Source organism: Parasteatoda tepidariorum, chromosome 12, assembly GCF_982258835.1.
Source record: "Parasteatoda tepidariorum strain Cologne lab strain chromosome 12, Ptep-v5.0, whole genome shotgun sequence".
Taxonomy (NCBI): Eukaryota; Metazoa; Arthropoda; class Arachnida; order Araneae; family Theridiidae; genus Parasteatoda; species Parasteatoda tepidariorum.
This window is the reverse complement of record NC_141766.1, coordinates 61,677,058-61,695,430: the sequence shown is the minus strand read 5'-3', so window position 1 is coordinate 61,695,430 and position 18,373 is coordinate 61,677,058. Positions and strand designations below refer to the sequence as shown.

Genomic DNA, 18,373 nt, shown 5'->3' with positions numbered 1-18,373 from the left:
ATTAAGCTATTAAATTAACATTTTGAACTGAAATTATTTCAGGAATTATTCATACAATTTTTAACAAAATTTCGGTTGTCCTCTATATAGCAGAATTACTTATCCTAGAGTCATGTAAAATCATATATCACACATTACTGTTCATTCACTGGAAGTATTCCCAGTGTAGGAATATGCCTGTTTCTTCACTGGTTAGAAGCTGGTTTTTGTCTTTAAAACAGAATTTTGATGTATAATATGACTAAAAGTACAAGAAAATTACGAAATTTCTTTTATTTTCATTAACTGAGAAATGAACCCAGTAAAGAAACATTTGTTCCTTCACTGGTTTTTCATCGTTTGGTGATCCAGTGAAGGAACATGCCTGTTCCTTCACTGGTTGGAAGTTGTTTTTTGTCTTTTAAACAGAATTTTGATGTATAATATGACTAAAAGTACAAGAAAATTAAAAAATTTCTTTTATTTTCATTAACTGGGAGAAAAACCCAGTAAAGGAACACTTGTTCCTTCACTGGTTTTTCATCGTTTGGTGATCCAGTGAATAAACACCCCCTTATCTCAGTACTTGATTACGCTATGGTGCTTTAAAAAAAATAAAACGTAACTTCAATAACTATATTTTGAATTCTCTTTTTCACAGTGAGAAAAATAAGACTACTACATGCAATTAATTCCACTTCAAACATATAAGTACAAACACTCACCTTATAATTTTTTCAACGAAACAAGGTGTTGCAGAGATAATAACAAATTCAAAAAATTTTTCAGAGAAATCTATTTGACCAGGTAATCCAAAATATTGCTTGATGACTTCCTATTGTTTGGCAGTAAGCTATTGTTACCAATCAATCTAAAGAAAAACTTTCAAATTCTTATTTTTAATGAATATATATGAAATGTTCCTTCACTGGGTAGTGTTCCTTCACTGGTTGGTTTACCCTATAAAACTTTTTCTTTCCTTTCTTTTTTTAATTGGAAACGATAACTTTTTTTTTAATCGAGTTTGAGCTAACAGACTATAAAACGATCACATGATTGTCATTGACTACAAAAAAAATAAGTAAATAAATAAATAAATCATATTTTTTAAACTACGTTAAAAAACGATTTTCTTATTGAGAATGATAACCTTATTAAGAATGATAACCTTGATAATAAAGTCGACATTACCTTATTAATAATAATTTAAAAAAAGAATAACTCTATTGATGAAGATGAGTTATAAGATGGTTTTCATATTTATAAAGATGACGTTAAAAAAATTATAACCTTATTGCTATGAATAAATAAATCCCAAGAAACTAAAGCAGAAAGATATTACTTGATTAAAAACATCTAACAAATCTGATATTACTTGATTAAAAACAAATCTGGTATTACTTGATTAAAAACATCGAACAAATCAGATATTACTTGATTAAAAACAAAACTGGTATTACTTGATTAAAAACAAATCTGGTATTATTTGATTAAAAACATCTAACAAATCTGATATTACTTGATTAAAAACATTTAACAAATCTGATATTACTTGATTTAAAACAAATCTGGTATTACTTGATTAAAAACATCTAACAAATCTGATATTACTTGATTAAAAACAAATCTAATATTACTTGATTAAAAACATCTAACAAACCTGATTCGCTTAAAAAACATACAAATTGGAATTAACAGAAACAGACTCCCATTTTCAAGACTTTCCAGACGTGAATGAGAAGGAACAAAAGTGGTTTGAAATTTAAAAAGTTAAGTTGCCAATATAGAATAGAAAGTTGATAAACAAAACTAAGAAAATCACAGTAGTCAAGAGAGAAAAAAGATGAAAAATAGAACAAGAAATACCACAGTAGCCGAGAGGGGCAAATCAGGTATTAGTTTAAAATATATTTTTTTTACATCGAGTATTCTTATTACTATTAGTTAAAAAAAGGATAATTTATATCCTATTATAAAACGATAGCCTTATTGTTATTAGATCAAAAAAGAATAATCTTCTCAATTAAGATGAAATTCTGAAACGATTTTTTTTCCCTAAATAATTACGTAAGGCACAATAAATGAATAAAAAGGTGAGTAATTTACTCTTAGATTCCTCCCCTTTAATTTTTGACTCTGAGCTCCATTTAGAACAAATGAAAAAACTCCACTCACCTGATTGCTTTTACTTGGGAATGTTCGTAATTCGAAGATGACGAACTGTCTTAACATAGCGACTGTCTGCGGTGAAGTATAAGACAAAAAATGGGACCACGTGGTGTCCCTTCCATTTCAGCAACGAACGATCGAAACGCGGGTTCGGGGTGTGTCTTCTTACTACATTAGGGGGATTGCATCTGATTCATTTTTTTCAACTTCAGATTTAGTCTTGAAAATAAACAAAATCTGAAAGAAGAGTGCGTTCGTAGCTCCACCTCAATCCCACCTTCCGGGGAAGACAATTATCAGGTAAGCCAGAATCATCCGCACGTAGTAGCCGTGACATCTGTTTAGAATGATTTCTAAAATTACGGCTTTGGATGTAACAACAAAATACGCAATGTTAAAAGAATAGATTGCATGTCATTGTTGGGGGATATGACCGTAGGGAAAATAACCAAGAATAATGAATAAAATTGAGATTAAATTTAGGGTGTCTGCTGCTTTAATGTTTCTTAATTTAGGAAGTATTTTGTCCCCAAGATTTCATACACAAAAAAGGTATGCCTAGTTTTAGTTTCTTTAGTATTTTTTTTAATATAGTTTAATTTTAAATGGGGGAAATAAATTACAGATTTTTTTCGAATTTTAGCTCACTTGATTGATGGTATTAAATGTATAAAAAGTTGAGAAGGCTTTTTTTTCCAATTCAGAAAACCTAACTTTAGAAAAAAAGGAAAAAAAATATTAATAAGAAGTAAAATAGTAAACCGTCTCCTGAAACTTGGAAAGTAAAGTTTCTTTCAAAAAGATTGTAAGCAATTGGCTATAAAAATTTAATTTTTGAAACAAAACTTCTCATAAACAATTTTTTTTTTTTAAATAGGTGTTAGAGAAGTATGAATTATTTTGCGTCATACTAAATATAACTATCTCACCAACTACAGTACTTACGTAAAATATCATCAGTGGTAGACGGATCATGGGTTAAAGTACCCTTGCCGTCGGGCTAACCATAGGAGGCTTTCCTCTCCATGCAATGCAAATGCGGGTTAGTTATATCAAAAAGTCCTCCACTAAAGCTAGTTTGTGCCCAAGTGCTTGATCTTGGAGAACCTTTGTCTTCTGTGTTGGATTGAGAATTACAAGGTTACAGAGTTGACAAATGAAAGTCGTAAACTCAGAATTGGGTAGGCGGTTTAATGCTGATTAAAAAATTAAATAAAACAAAATATAGCTATCTAATAACTCCAGAATCTATAAGGGTACTTAGTTGTTAAAAATTATAAATTAGACTATCGAAAGAAAAGCCTTCCACTTCTATCGCAAAGTTTATTTTAGTGATTTTTAAATTTCTATAATTTTTCCCAAAACAATACAAAAAATAAATAAAAAAAATTTGAAAGGCAAACTATTTATTTACTAAGAAAAAAATATCACAAAAAGTGGTTGGGTGTTATAGAATTGCAAGCTTAGCTTTATTAAAATGAAATAATTAAAAATTAACGAAAAAGATTTCAAGACTGATTTACTAAATGAAAAATATGTAGCGATTATTCCAAAATCGTCAGTGTAATCCTGTTTTACATGTTTTATTAATTTATTTTACAGAATTTAAAAGTTAATTTTTTATGGATTATATAAAAATTAACGGAAGATTTTTTGTGAAGCTCTAAATACAACTAAAAGTAAACAATATGTTTCCGAATCATTTAATAATCAGCATTTGTTTCGAACATCCGCCTCAATAAATAAAAATTCGATAAAAAACAGAAAGAAAAAAATCACCCAAAAATATTTAAGAAAAGATAATTGAATTGGTTGCTTATAGAAGAAAATATCAACTTTGCTTAAGCGTTAATGAATTTCTCAAAGGCACTGATCAAATTCAAGTTTCAAACAAAAGTTTTTCGCTTTTAAATAACATAAAATAAAATATTAGTGCATTTACTAAAAATTGTCATGACTGACTTTTTAATTGAAAAATGTTTAGTTTGTTTTGAATCATAAGTCAATATAATAGTATAATCAACTACTTGGAAAATTAAACAATTATCAATTTTTACTAATAGCTATTTAGTTGACAAATAAGATGAATTTTTGTTATTAAACAGCTCAAATTAAATAAAAATCAGTGTACTGAAATAGGAACTCATTAAAACGTATTTAACAAGTAAGTAAAGTGTGCTTAACAAATCATAGATAAATTTGTGTGAAATTCATAAGATTAATATAAAGAATTCCATTCATACCATAAAATCTACGACTACGCTTATTTATTCAATATTTAATGGAATAGGATAATTAAGTTGTCTAAAAATAAGTTGTTGAAAATAATAAATGTACAGTTTGCTACACTGTGAAAAAAAATCTGTTCAATTTAAGGATAAGAACTGTCAGTTAGTGTGCCTGTCAGAAACTGTTTAACAGAAAAATATTGTTATTTAGATACAGACGCTTGTTTTTTTAAACAGATTAGTGCTATTATTTTAACAAAAAATTCTATAAAGTAACTATGTCAGCATTGTTGCCGGTGCGAGCCTAGAGCAGTATACGCTGGGATTCAAACTTGGATCACCTTAATGGACGCTCACTATCCCTTCAGCTACCACGACTTTTTCTCACTATTTTTTTATATTTTATTTTACAACCGTCGTTGAACAACCGACCCAATTTTTGGGTTTACGACTATTAGTGTTCAACTCCATAGCCTTGTATTTTGAACATAAACCAAAAGACAAGGGAACTTCTAGATCAAGTATTGAGAGAAATTTGCCTTCGTGGACGACTTTTTCATGGAACTAACCCGCATTTGCGCTACATTGAGAGGAAGATCACGAGAACCTTCCATGGTTAGCCTGACGGCAAAGGGACTCTAACCCATGATCCGTCTACTACTGAGGATATTTCACGTCAGCACTGTGGTCAGTGCAGATTCGTATCAATAAGCCATCAATGGGATCCGAACCTGGGTCACCTCATTGGAAGACGAGCGCTCTATCCCCTGAGTCATCGCGGCTTTCTTTCTCAGTATATCGAAAACGGTTTTTATGTTTAAAGTCTCGCCTTGGAATAATATTTAGGAATAAAATAGTTTTAAACTTTAGTGGCCCACCAGTATTAAAATGTTTGTCAACTTCACTTACCAAAAAATTATATCTAAAGATATATTAAAACCAGATAGAATATCAACCTACAATAAAATTGAATCACGTTTTTATTCATGCAATGTCCAAATCATAAAATAAGAGCAAGTACAGAAAATAATCGTAAAATGACCTGTAAAAAGATAGAATTATCACACAGTAAGCAACACTGCATGGCAAAAACTAGAATTTGAATTGACGGTTTTAATCCATTTAAAATTAGGATAAACATCAGAGAAAAACCGTTTTTTCAACGAAACAGCTTTAAACCGTAAAAAATACAGAGAAAGTCTGTAAAATTAACAGGAATTTTTTACAGTGTAGAGTAAGTTTCTAAAAAATTGTAAGATTGTAATGATTTACGTATCGGATTCCAAGCAATCCTAAAAGCTGATGTCTTACAATCTATTTTAACTAATCTAATAATAATCAATTTACCCAGACAAGTGGAATAATTGATTATTTAGAGAAAACTTATATGAAGTGAAATTTTTGACGGAAAAGCTATTAAGTTGAAGAATAAGATAAACTTTTGACTCTGAATGACGTGACGCAAGATATGCAAAGATTGTAGAACAAAAATAGGGGGACATCAGAAGAAATGATGTCTGTAATGACACGTTTTATTCATAAAAGAAAAAATTAGGGGAAGAAAAAAATATTCTTAATGATAAGGACGTGATTTTCGAAAAAGAATGCAAATATCTCTAATTTGGATTCCCTCGCCAAAATACAGTCTCAGTTTAGTTTCTTCTTTTCTGAGAACTTCAATTAAAAAGATGTCGTGATACTAATAGAAATAAAGTAAAAAATAAAAGAAAAACAAGAGAAAAAAATAAAAAAAGAGAGAAAAAGGAAAGAAGGAAAAAAACGTACAGAGATTTTTGATTTTTAGAAAGGTTTCAGTGCTAGTAATCACGCAGGAAAAAGATTACAAAAAAAAATTTCTTTCATTTTTTTTTTCAAAACTAAACTGAGTTTTTTATTGATTACATTTGTTATGTGAGAAAGAACTAATTCAATTTTTTTCTTTTTTTTTTTAAAAAGAAGTTTGTTAACTGTGTCATCATTAAAGGGCTTTGTTGCAGTTCATTATCGATCTCACCATCTGAACTGTTTTCTCATATATCTGTGAACTGTCATTTGCTCGTAATTTCGAAACAGTTATGAGATTAGGAAATATATTTTTATAAATTATACTACTTAAATTTATAATATTTCAGATTCCTTTTGCATAAGATTTTTACTAAGTCTTATAATTGTTTTACTTTATTGAACCTTTACATTTCTGTAAAAATTTGAATCTTGCTGTAAAAGATTTTATTTTATAGCCATTGTTGCTCACCTTACTCAATTTTGGGTATACGACGGCTCAGTTCCGCAGCCTTATAATTTTGAACCAAATCCCGAAGGCCTTCTTGATCAAGTATTGGGAGAAATTTGATTAAGGACTTTTTCATGGAACTAACCCACATTTGCCTTATATGGAGAGGAAAAACTCCCACGGTTAGCATGATGGCCCTGATCCGATTACCACTAAGGATATTTAACATCAGCACTGTGGTATGTGCAAGCTGGTGCTGAATTCATATCGACCAGCCATCGTTGGAATTCGAACATGTTCACCTCATTTTAAGGCGAATGCTCTATCCCCTGAGCCAACAGAAAGCTATAAAAAGTTTATCTCTAAAATAAGAATATTTATTTTACGAATGCAGATACAAAGAATCCAATTGCTTTCTTTTCTGCCGAAAATTTCTTAAAGTGATCGAGTATAGAAATCAACAGAACTTTGATTAATTTTGAAACAACCTTAAAAGGCTCAACACGAAAGTATAAAGTTGGTATCTTATATGAACTTTTGGATTCTACATATATACTAGTGGGTGAAATAGTTTTAAATCAAAGGATTCCGCACAAATCATATGGAAATAAATTCTCAGTCGAATTAGCTGAAAATTTAATATGTTATAGTTCAAAACATTCTAAACAAAAGTTCTCATTGACACCAAGTCCAGAAATAGATAGTTTCGGTGATATGTTGCCTCGAACATAAGAGACATGGTCAACGGTCACTGTGGACTGTAATGAAACTGTAGTGGACATTGGTTTAGAGGTGAATGTGAAGAAAAGTTATGCTAACTATTCATTCAGTGTTGACACGCTACTAGTTTTTCGTAACCTAAAATAACTTTCAATTCCTATTTAAAAGTTCATTATTAACTATATTTTTCATTCTCTTTAGTTAATGCTAATGTCGTAACGGAATTAGAGAATTACGAATTACTATTTATGATTCGAGGTTTCGTATCTCGGAAATTATCAATTTTTGGTCTTTGTGTGAATGAGAACTTTTGATCAGAGTGTTTTGAACTACAACATATTAAGTTTTCAGCAAATTTGACGGAGAACTAATTCGCGCAGAGTCCTTTACTATATCAGGAATCCTACATTAAAATGTAAATTTTGATACTACTAGAGGAACTTTGTCAGCTCTGAACTTGATATATATTAAAAACTTTTTGCTGGCAAAAGTTTCAAAAATTTAAGATTTATATGCTTACGACGTCATTACCAATTTTAATATTCGTGAGGAAATGCCTAGTTTGGTGACTCTGCTTTTAATATAAAAGAAACACTGCGTTCAAAATGCACAAAAACCTCTTCACGCATTCAATACCAATTTAATTAATAAATTTAATACAAAAATTATTTATAACTTAAAGAGAAATAAAAGAAAAACTTGTTATAATTGTCCGGAAATCATAATAGAAATTTTTTTCTATCCTTAGAGAAATTTTCACGTGATTGTAATTTAAAATACCGGAGAAAAGTTGCTAAGAATAGATCAGAATGGAAGAGAATACTCGAGAAGGCCAGGGCCCACCCTGAGCTGTCGTGTGAGTGATGATGTTGCTATTTATATAATGTGCTTTACATTATCTTTTAAGGAATGAAAAAATATGAACAAGTTATCTATTACTATTTACTGCGCACTCTGAACAATACGTCAAAAAATATTTGACAATGAATTTGTGAAGAGAAAATTTCATTTGTTATTTAATATTATAGGACACCAAAAATCAATGCTTGTATTTATACATTTCACTAATGAGATTTCGATGTATTTACGTCAAGACTTGCGTGACTAATGTGTGTTTAAGAAAGATAAAAAAATGTTACTGAATCTGTATCGACCAAAGTTTTCGTAATGAATATTGACAGAAATCTCCAGAAAAAATATCTTCTTTAATGTCTTCTTATATCCCTACATTTATTATACCTTATTTTCGGATTTTATCGGAAATCATTTTTGACATAATTATTTATTTACAAGTATGATTTATGCATTTTAATAAATATACGTTACATAACAATCTATTATGCATCTAAATAAAAACAAATTATACTATTACCTAATAGCCATATTGTATTATTATTTTATTTTCCATCAAATTTTTTTTTCGTTCTGTTAATGTTTTTTCTTCTTTTTTTAAATTATCAGTAATAGAAACTGTGAAACTTTAAAAGATAACTTTCTCGTAAAAAAAAAAAAAAAAAAAAAAAAACTTTATTTTTGTAACTTTTTTTTTTCCAATATTAATGGCCCAAATATTTGATTGAAAGTATAAATCATCTTTTAATTGCAACTTATAACTTAAAATCCGAAAACATACGATTTTAGATAATTCCTTTAAGTTCCTGAAATGTTTACTCTATATTTTGCCAAAATGCGCATGTTTAAAAACGTTAGGGGTAATCATAAACTTCTAAGAGTTAGAGCATATCATCAGGATTAAAACTTGTATATTTCGACAAGAAATTTATTAAAATGTCATTAAAAAACCATCTTCAGGAGCAAAACTAATTTCAGATTTGAAATCCCCACAGGAAAGATCAAGTATTTGTATAAATGCAACCTCCTGTGTATTAATTTTGTACTTTTAATTCGGCATAACAAACTCCATCTTTTATTGATGTAAATATTTCATTTCGAAACAATGCTTAATTTCGTATAACGTAAATAAATATGGATTATTCAAATTACAATTCATCTCAACCAATTGTTTTCAAGCAATTTAACAGTTGACATTTTCTACAATTCAAATGTTTATACTACAAACAATTATATGTGGGTTTCGCTCACATAATAACTTTACGAAACAAATCTTCGAACTCGTTTTAAGATTATCCGACATGTCTTCTTCGATTTAAGATGACGTCTGGTAATCTTAATTCGACACTCCTCACAAATTATAATCATCCAAGCGTTTAATCGGCTGCTGGTCAACGGTGCATCGCGTAGTCTTTATTATAGAATAACTTTTTCAGAAAACATTAAATCGCCATTAAACAAGCAAGCCAATAATTATCGTAGTTGGGAAAGAAGCGACTTATAATCATCGCTAATGAAGACTATTTTCGGTTTACCATTATTACTTGTAGTATCGGTTGGTAATTAATTTAAAAATCGAAATCCTGTGGTTGGATAATTTGAATTAGTTTTCTCAGACCCTTCTATTATTGCATTGGGACATGTTGTTAAAAGAGGATTCAACCAATGTAATTTAAAGACAACTTTGCCAACCGAAACAAATCTGCTTTACTGATTGCTGAAAATCAAAGTTCTTCATTGCTTTCAGGCGGGATGTGACGTCGTGCTTTCTAGTTTTGTCAGTTTTTTCCAATTAGAAATTGTACAAAGTGTCTATTTGTTCATTTTCTTTATTTACTTCAGCTACAATTTCAAACAAAGATGCTTACGCTGAGACTTAAAAGGTTTTTGTTGATGTGAGTTTCCCAGCTTTAACGATTTTAAGTTTTATTATTTCAACCCTTAATAGTTCAGCACTATTGTATACACAGGTCATTTTGTCCCATGGAGTTGATATTAAGGGTTAAAAAACGTTTAAGTCGAACATACACACGTGCCATGAAAATATGTATAAAGAGGTGCCGCAAACTTAAATATATTGTAAACAACTGTAAAAATCTTATATTTTTCTGTTTTTTTCTGTTTCTGTTTTTCTTCTTCTAGACTTTTCAATTCACGCGAACTATAACGAATGAATTGACTGAAGTATTATAATAACGAAAATTCTTCTATTGCCGCATGCACAGAAGTTAAATTACAATTTCTGTCTTACTTTGTTCACTGTTGGGAAACTTGACTTTTTCTCGGTTTGATATCATCAGAACTAGAAAAATTCAAGGTAGTTCAATTGTTCGTAAATGTAGTTCCTTGAAGTATGTTAAGTTCGACAGAGAAGGAAAACTTTAAAACAGAAAAGAAGAAAAAATGAAATGTTTATTTTTACTTAATTTTCGATTTTTGAAAGTTTCTTTTGCTTTTTACAAAAACATTTTTTACTTTTAAAAAATTTCAAGAGATTGAAATAAATATACCTATGATATTTCAAAAGTTTTCTGAAAATGATTACCTCGCATACAAAGGAACTGTTAAAGATATAGTTTGACTACAGTTTTACTTTCTTGCCTTAATTGTCCCCACCCTCGCCTGTCTCCAAGAACTTAATCTGAATAACTTTGCGATCACCACTCAATTATTGGGTAAGTTGAAAAAAAAAAATTCTGTTACTTTGGAAACAAATTTTGCTGTTACTTTAAAAAAAAAAAAAAAAAAAAAAAAACTGAAAATAGGTGAAGAAAAACAGGGATAAAGGTACTTTTGACCAAGCCCAAAAACTAATTTATACACGCGTTTGATGTGCCCGGATTGTTTGTCTCATATACGTCCAGTAAAAACAAAATTAGTAAAATATGCGATTTCATGCTTATTGTAACTTAAATTCGGTTGTATTGATCAATTTGAAAATACCAAACACTGAGATATGAAGAGAATTTGCAATATGAATTTGTTTTCGTTTGTATTAATTCTTGCAATAATAACTTCATTATAACGTTAGACGCAAATAGATTTGTTCGTAAAGATCGAGATTAATGATGTGTTGAAAAAAGAGCAGCAGGGGATCAATGTTTTTATTCTTTGCAGAAAAGGAATCAAATGAAACATGTACTGAACAAAGAACTGATTCGCTTCATAGTGCCTTAGGTGGGGTAAGTTTTTTTAAATTTATTTCATTTCTTTTTGTTGGGGACTTTCCCCATTTTAGTATGAAAAATATAAAGAAGCCTGACCTTAAAAGATGAATGTAATTGCGTTACAGTAAAACAAAAATTATCAAGTACTGAGTCGTGCAGGAGATTAAAGCTTGATACTCTTTTGTATGAAAAAAAAAATGAAAATTTTAATTTTTATGCCTTCTTTTCAACACTTAAGAAATTAAATTAGGGGTCTGGAATAATAAAGTAGAAATAATTTGAATTTAATAGTGTCACTTGTAACAAATTTGCTACTAATTACAATCTTGCATAACGTTAATCTTGCATAACATTAATCTTGCATAAGAAACTTATTGATTTTTTTTTTTGTACTAGCTATAAAGATTTAAACATATAATTGTATGTGCTTAAGACAATTAGACTAGTTTGATAATTCATGTCCCTAATTCCAGGAAATGGATTTCCAGTATTTTAGTTAATCATTTAGAAGAGTTTATGTAATAAAAGTAATAGGGAATAACTTTCTTTGTTTTCCGTTGCTTAACAGTCCTTTTTCTTTTTAAATAGTTCTTAAACACTTCAGCAAATCTGCAATCGGTCTCTCTGAGCAAGCTGCAGTATTTTGAGACAAACCAGTCCAAACCAGGCTCTTTTTTTTTTTTTTTCTTTTTTAATCAAGTAACTCTAAAAGTTTCCTCATTTCTGTGGTACGTAAGGCTTGGTAAGAAGAAAAAAAAATGCTTTAATACATTTCAAATGGTGATGCGATAGGTTAAGTTCATATGTTTTTTTGTCTTCAGTATTATTTTCGAACAGGCAGAATCGTGATAGGTGAACCTGGTTTGATTCTCAGTGGTTGTAGGTTGATACCAGCCTAAAACCACTCCCGATTTCCACAGTCTACGTCGGTTTGTTTGCTAATATGCTGTATACTTTGTACAATGGAACAATCTACCACTTTTGTTACAACATATGATCAATGTAAAGTTTCGAAGGCAATTATAGATTTCAAAATCATTAAAATTGTTCGGTTCTTTCAAATGTCTTACTTATCTAAGATAAATATTATATCTAATCCAAATTATTGCGTCTCTAGTTTTTATATTTTTGAAAGCAGGCCAAGAAGCGAATAAAATTTAATTACTATAATTGTGACAAACACAACATAAAATTACTCATGCTGAATTGTTTTTACAGTGGTCATATTTCAAAAAACGTTTGCATACCCTCCAACTGCTACTGAGTTTCTATAATTTCAGGAAATATTTTTCCTAATGGGAGCAAGGGAAAGGTGTTACTAATTTAATAAAATTTAACTTAAAGTATTTTGCCTTTCTCTACGTCGAAATAATTTAAACTGATATATGAAAGATCATTATTTTTTCTCCACAGACTGATTCATTGCTATTGTTTTTTAAACTTTCGGGTTAAATTTATCGTAATAGAAAAATTGATTTTAATGTTGAAAGGAAGAATTATTTTAACTATGAGAAAACGTATTATTTTTTAAGGTATTATAATTGAAGTCTATTTTTTTATAATATTTATACTAGTTGGTGATCATGAAAGAGATTGGTATTTATACCTGTCGAGAAGGGGCAGAAAGTGAGTTATTCTTTATGAATATATATTTGAAGAGACACTTTCATAATATACTTGTTTCGTTCTCATTGGCTAAGTTTGTGTTGATTTACAGCCCAAAACAAGGTGGCTTTATTTGTATGCAACGTACTGTAATTTTAATAAGCAATGTTGCGAACTCTTACACTCCTCGAAAAAGAAAAGCTTTTTAATAAAAATTCGACAGCATTCAATCCTTTCGTTTTTTTAGAAAAATTCTTTTATAGAAAGAGAGAGAAAGTGGTAGCAAAAGTGAGGAATAGTTAACCTTTATTTTACACTAGCATAATGTTTTTACTTCCATAATATTTAAATTACATAAAAATTCGCATTGAGCGAAGTCAACGCATAGTACACTTTACTAACGATAAGCACAACGCATAGACAATTAACAGAAGTTCATTTAAAGACAGAGTCTATGCATTTACACTTTATTTTTGAAGTTACTTTTAGCATTATTTTAACACTTATTAAGCAGTTATAAATAGGTTTGTCCTGTGGTTAACAAACTGTATCTCACAAGCCGAATATAATATTTTTTCGATTCGAAAGAGGCTTACATTTGGAATGTTAGAATGAATACGGACGAGCTAGATTTTGGACAGGAATTCAATGATCACTGGGTTTTTACATTAAAACCGCTTTGCAAGAAAATGGCAGCAAGTATTTTTTTACCAAAAACATAAAAACTGGAACAACAAATATTTCCTTCTATGATTTTATTATAAAAAATGTATGCAGCTAAGTAAAAAAAAAAAAACGAAAAACTTGTTAACGAGTTTAATGTTTGCGTACTGTGTCATTGCAAAATTAAATAAATACAAATTTTGGAAAAATTCTGGACTTTATAAAAATGTCAAGATTCATATGAGTTTTTTCAGAAGAGTTTCCTTAAAAATCCATTTATTATTTCGCAGTATGAAATTCTGCTTTAAACTATTATTCAACTTCACTTTAAACTATTGTATGAATATTAAACTATGCTACTAAAGCAATTTTTCATAGTGAAATTTCTACTGAGAAACAAATTAATGAAGTTATTTTATAAAAAAATTCTTCTTAAACCAACAGCTCTTTCATAAAAAATCATGAGAAACTACTGCATCTAATATTTGTTGCACACAACCGTGAATAAATAATAATAATATACTAAGATTAAGAGAAAACAGTCGATGACTCATAACAGTAATAAAAACAACAATTATGTCTTTAACCGTAAAGAGTTTTTCATCTACTTCAACAGTCCAAGGCAAAATAATCATAGAGAAATCCTTAGAAACTCTTTGAAGAATTCGGTAAATTTTCCACTCCTAAATACGAAGGTCTTGTCGAAGGTACTCTAAGTAAAGAATTGTTTCGGTGTGAGTAGTACATACTATTTGCACTTTTTGAAGAACATTTTAGTGAAGTAACTATTACTTTGATTATTCTAAGCAGAATTATTTTAAATTTCGAATACTAATGCCTGCTAAAAACTTCTATATTGTTGTTTAAAGGGCCGGGCTCTTATTTTGCAACAATGGGAAAAAGCCTTAAAGAAAAATGTCTAAATCTAAACGGTTAAATTGGTCAAAATAATTTTCAATCAAATTTATGAAATGAAGTAGAAATAGTAAAGCATAAATTGCGCTAGCAATTTAAATACAAGAATGAAATCTTTCATGAAAACCTGCACAATAGGCTTTTACTACTATGAACCGAGAAAGAGAATTATATAGTTTCAGAAAAGTAGTGATTTTATTTTAAATGACATTTTTAGTTTATTTTTTTGTCAAAATGTACAAGTTTAAAAAGGTTACATAAAACAGTTGGTCTCATAAATGCTGCGATATGCTTTTAGGGGAGTTAGGGCACATCAACAGAGTTTAAATTGCATTGCAAGGTTGCCACGGGAAACTAAAAGTGCAAAAAGTGGTGACTAATAAAACTCAACATTTTATTGAAAGAGATTAAAGTTAGCAACCTTTTATAGCACCTTTCTTCAGTTTACAATTGAAAGTAAATGCGAAGAAAGTCTTTAGTTTAAGTATGAGTAATGTAAAATATAAGTTCTAGTAGTGGTTGCGATTGATTAATTAAAGATATAATAAATAAATAAAAATAAATTGAGTTTCTACCATTTTTGTCGCCTGTGGCATCCCTACATAGGAACCCATAACCAGAAATGTCATCCCACAATGCTTGGGGCACTTCCACTATCATGAGAAATTCAGATGCCCATGAAGAAACACTTTATAATAACGAAGCGTCCCTAACGGCGTATGACAACATTTCCGGGGATGGGTTTCGATGTAATTCTAATCCAGAGGATGTGACTTAACTCCCCTAGAAGTAACATTTACGCGACCTCTTGTCAAATATAACGTTTCAAAACTTGTACGTTTTGGAATTAAAAATGTTATTTTAAAGAAATTGTAGCTTGGAGAGTTAACCTTTTGCAGGACTTGAAATCAGTGATACGAAAATATCTAAGATCAGCCAAAAAAAAATAAAAAATTCTCCTGCAACAGAGAAAAAAATGTTCTCCAATGTAATGAATGTTTGTTGAAAGGAAAGTCCGCGACCTCTAAAAAATCATTTGCTTTTCTATAACATTTGAAGGCCAAAATAATGGTGTATTGTTCTAACGACACTCACAGGATAATTACTTTATAAAGGAAGAATGAATGGATAAAAAATAGCATTCCAAATCAATAAAATGACAATTTCTACTAGAGTAAATTTCTTTTTAATATGAGAAAACTCTCACGATCTTGTTTAAAAGATTCATGCTTCTTTCTGTATTTCTACAAGTCATTATTACGACGTGTAAAATCATTTCATGTCTGCGCTTCGGTAACTTAAAAACCACTCATTAGTCGTAAAGGTCCTCAATACCTTAATGTGCACTTTGGTCATGTATGCAAGAAGACCACACAAGACGCAACAACCTCAACTGTTCTGTCACAAGTGATAATGCTACTCACAAATTGACATTGGAGGTTGTGTTCAAATTAGATTATCTTGATTTAAATCAAAAAGTGTTCTATGTTTATATTTACTTTTGCGATATATATTTTTACGTAATCTTTTATATTATTAATATAAATTTTAAAACGAAAATTAATTGAAGTGGCTATCGCCATATTTACACGCATTTTTCTCTTTTTTTTAAATAAATAAATTACATGTTCTGTGTTTTCAAAAGGATTCGTTTTACGAAATGATTTTAATACTTCTAATGTAGATTTGTGAGAAATTAATATAGATAGAGAGTAATATAATAGGTAATAGTAGTTTAATTATGAAAATAATAATTATAATAATAATAACAACGCGGTTCTCATTTTTAGAAAGGGAGTACTAATAAGTTTACCATTTCACTGTTATAAATTTTTCCAAAAAAAATAGTTAAATAACAACTTATTGAATGGTTATTTTACCATATTTAATCAAAACAGTCAAATAACCTTAAATAAAATGGTAATCAAACTGTTGAGTTTGAGAAAAACTCTTTATTAACTGCTTTCACCTAATACAGTTAAACAACCAGAATTTTATCGCACCCACTAGAACCACCTAATGAAGCTACTGTGTACACATCAAAGCCGAGCGGGCTTATCCGTCAGTTTCATGACCGGCAGAACTTGAGTTCGAGCCCTAGTGTTGACACCACAATATTTCCTCCATTCCCTTTAAAACATGAAGAATTTATAGTGTCCGGCACTCTTCAACGTACATTACCTTACGAAAAGCCGAGCTGGTATGTCTAGTTAAATAATTATATTTTTTTCCGTTTTTGAAAAATGCTAATTGGAAATGGGTAAAAAACCGTATAGTTTTGTTGTATTCATGGTTTTATAACCATACTTTTGGTAAATGGTATCAAAACCATAAAGGTAAAAAAAGTTCTTTACCGTAAACTTTACGGTTTGTCGGATGGACAGACAGCTGCCAGTTATTTTACCATAATTTTAGAATGAAAATTTTAACAGTGTTAGAAAGCCCTTTCTCCTCCGGTCGGTAAAACTGACGATTTTCTACGTTTTTTTTGGAAAGATTTCGCCTTGTGGTGGTTGAATTTTGTATTTTAATGTATGATTTTTTATTACGTAAATTTGAATTAAAATTATTTTCCTCACCATTACTTCTAAATTATTCAAAAGTTCACTCGAAACTGTTCAAGCTCTCTCTTGATGAGGCTTTTAAAATGTTGGCAAAGTTACCAAATATTCTGAAAGCTTTAGTTTTCAATTGTCTGCCACTGTATAAAATGTGCTTAGTAGTTGGAAGCCCTGTTTATGTAGATGTGAAAAGAGTTAGTATTCAATGTTACCAGTTAGTTGCAGCATCATATTTATTGGAAAGTTTTCCTTTTCATGAAAAGAAGGATTAAAAAAAATAAATTAGTGTGTTTTTTGAGTTTTAAAGGGAGATTGGTGTGTTTTCTGAGCTTAGGTATTATTATCTTATATATTTCTAATAGGTTTAAAAGGCATATTTACTAACAGGTTAGGTATATAAGTTTCCATTTTTATTTAGTATTATTATTTATAGTAATACTAAATAAATAAATACATAGATGTTTTTCTTTTTAACAGTATCCCTTTTTTATTTAGTATTTATTTATTTGACAACCACAAAATTCAGTGGCCGAAAAGGAAAAAAGCGTTTCTACCAAAATATATTTATAAAATTAAGTAAATATATCTAGATGTTGGAGAAAACTAATTTCATAAAACACAACCTTCTTAGACAACCACTATTTATCCTTGTTATGTGCACCTCGTTATTTCAAAAATATTACAATTCACTAAAGTTAAAAACGGTCCATCATGTGTAGCAGCTGAACTCAAATTTTGTAACAATAAGAAAATCTCCGGTTACACGCTTGAGGTTAAATGTATTCAATCTTGTATTTAATAACCTACCAGTTTTGTTTAAAGATATAACAGAAATGAGTAACAGAAAATAACAGAATAAAGCTCAGATTTTAATGTTATAAAATATTTTGGGAGATGTGTTACTTATCCAAGACTTATGTTAACAGTTACCAGTCTTTATTATTTTCAAAAACGGACATGCTCACAATCTGTAACATTGGCGTTTAAACGGTTGAATACTCCGTAAGCAACGTAGAAATAAATTTTCTTTCCAACAAAGGTAGGGTATACTTCATGCTATGTAGACTAAAGCAAAAAACAATGTGACTTAAACACAAATGTATGTTTATTTCTGGTTTATTTGAGTTGATTTTTTGCTGAACTATATTTCTTTATTTAGAAAATACAGCCAACAGTCGAGGTTGCCAATTTTATGTTTTACTAGAATCTGAAATTTTCAGTGAGATAAAAAATTGGATTTATACTTTTTACAAGAGAACGTGAATGCTTTCAAATAATATT

The 18,373-nt window shown here is 29.5% G+C and overlaps 1 protein-coding gene and 1 long non-coding RNA gene across 12 annotated transcripts in view; one reads left to right on the top strand and one right to left on the bottom strand.

The window, feature by feature from the left end:
- LOC107447499 (uncharacterized) overlaps window positions 1–18,373 on the top strand; it is a 170,095-nt gene that overhangs the window by 52,694 nt on the left and 99,028 nt on the right. For 6 of the 10 annotated variants that reach the window (XR_015430852.1, XR_015430854.1, XR_015430853.1 and 3 more), the window contains exon 2: window positions 11,299–11,363. The exons of 2 other annotated variants lie outside the window; for them this stretch is intronic. This is a non-coding gene — a long non-coding RNA (uncharacterized LOC107447499). The remainder of the gene's footprint in view (window positions 1–11,298; window positions 11,364–18,373) is intronic. 2 more of the 10 variants (XR_015430855.1, XR_015430856.1) reach the window with 1 other exon arrangement.
- LOC107447498 (uncharacterized) overlaps window positions 1–18,373 on the bottom strand; it is a 223,141-nt gene that overhangs the window by 131,947 nt on the left and 72,821 nt on the right. The gene's annotated exons all lie outside the window — the stretch shown is intronic.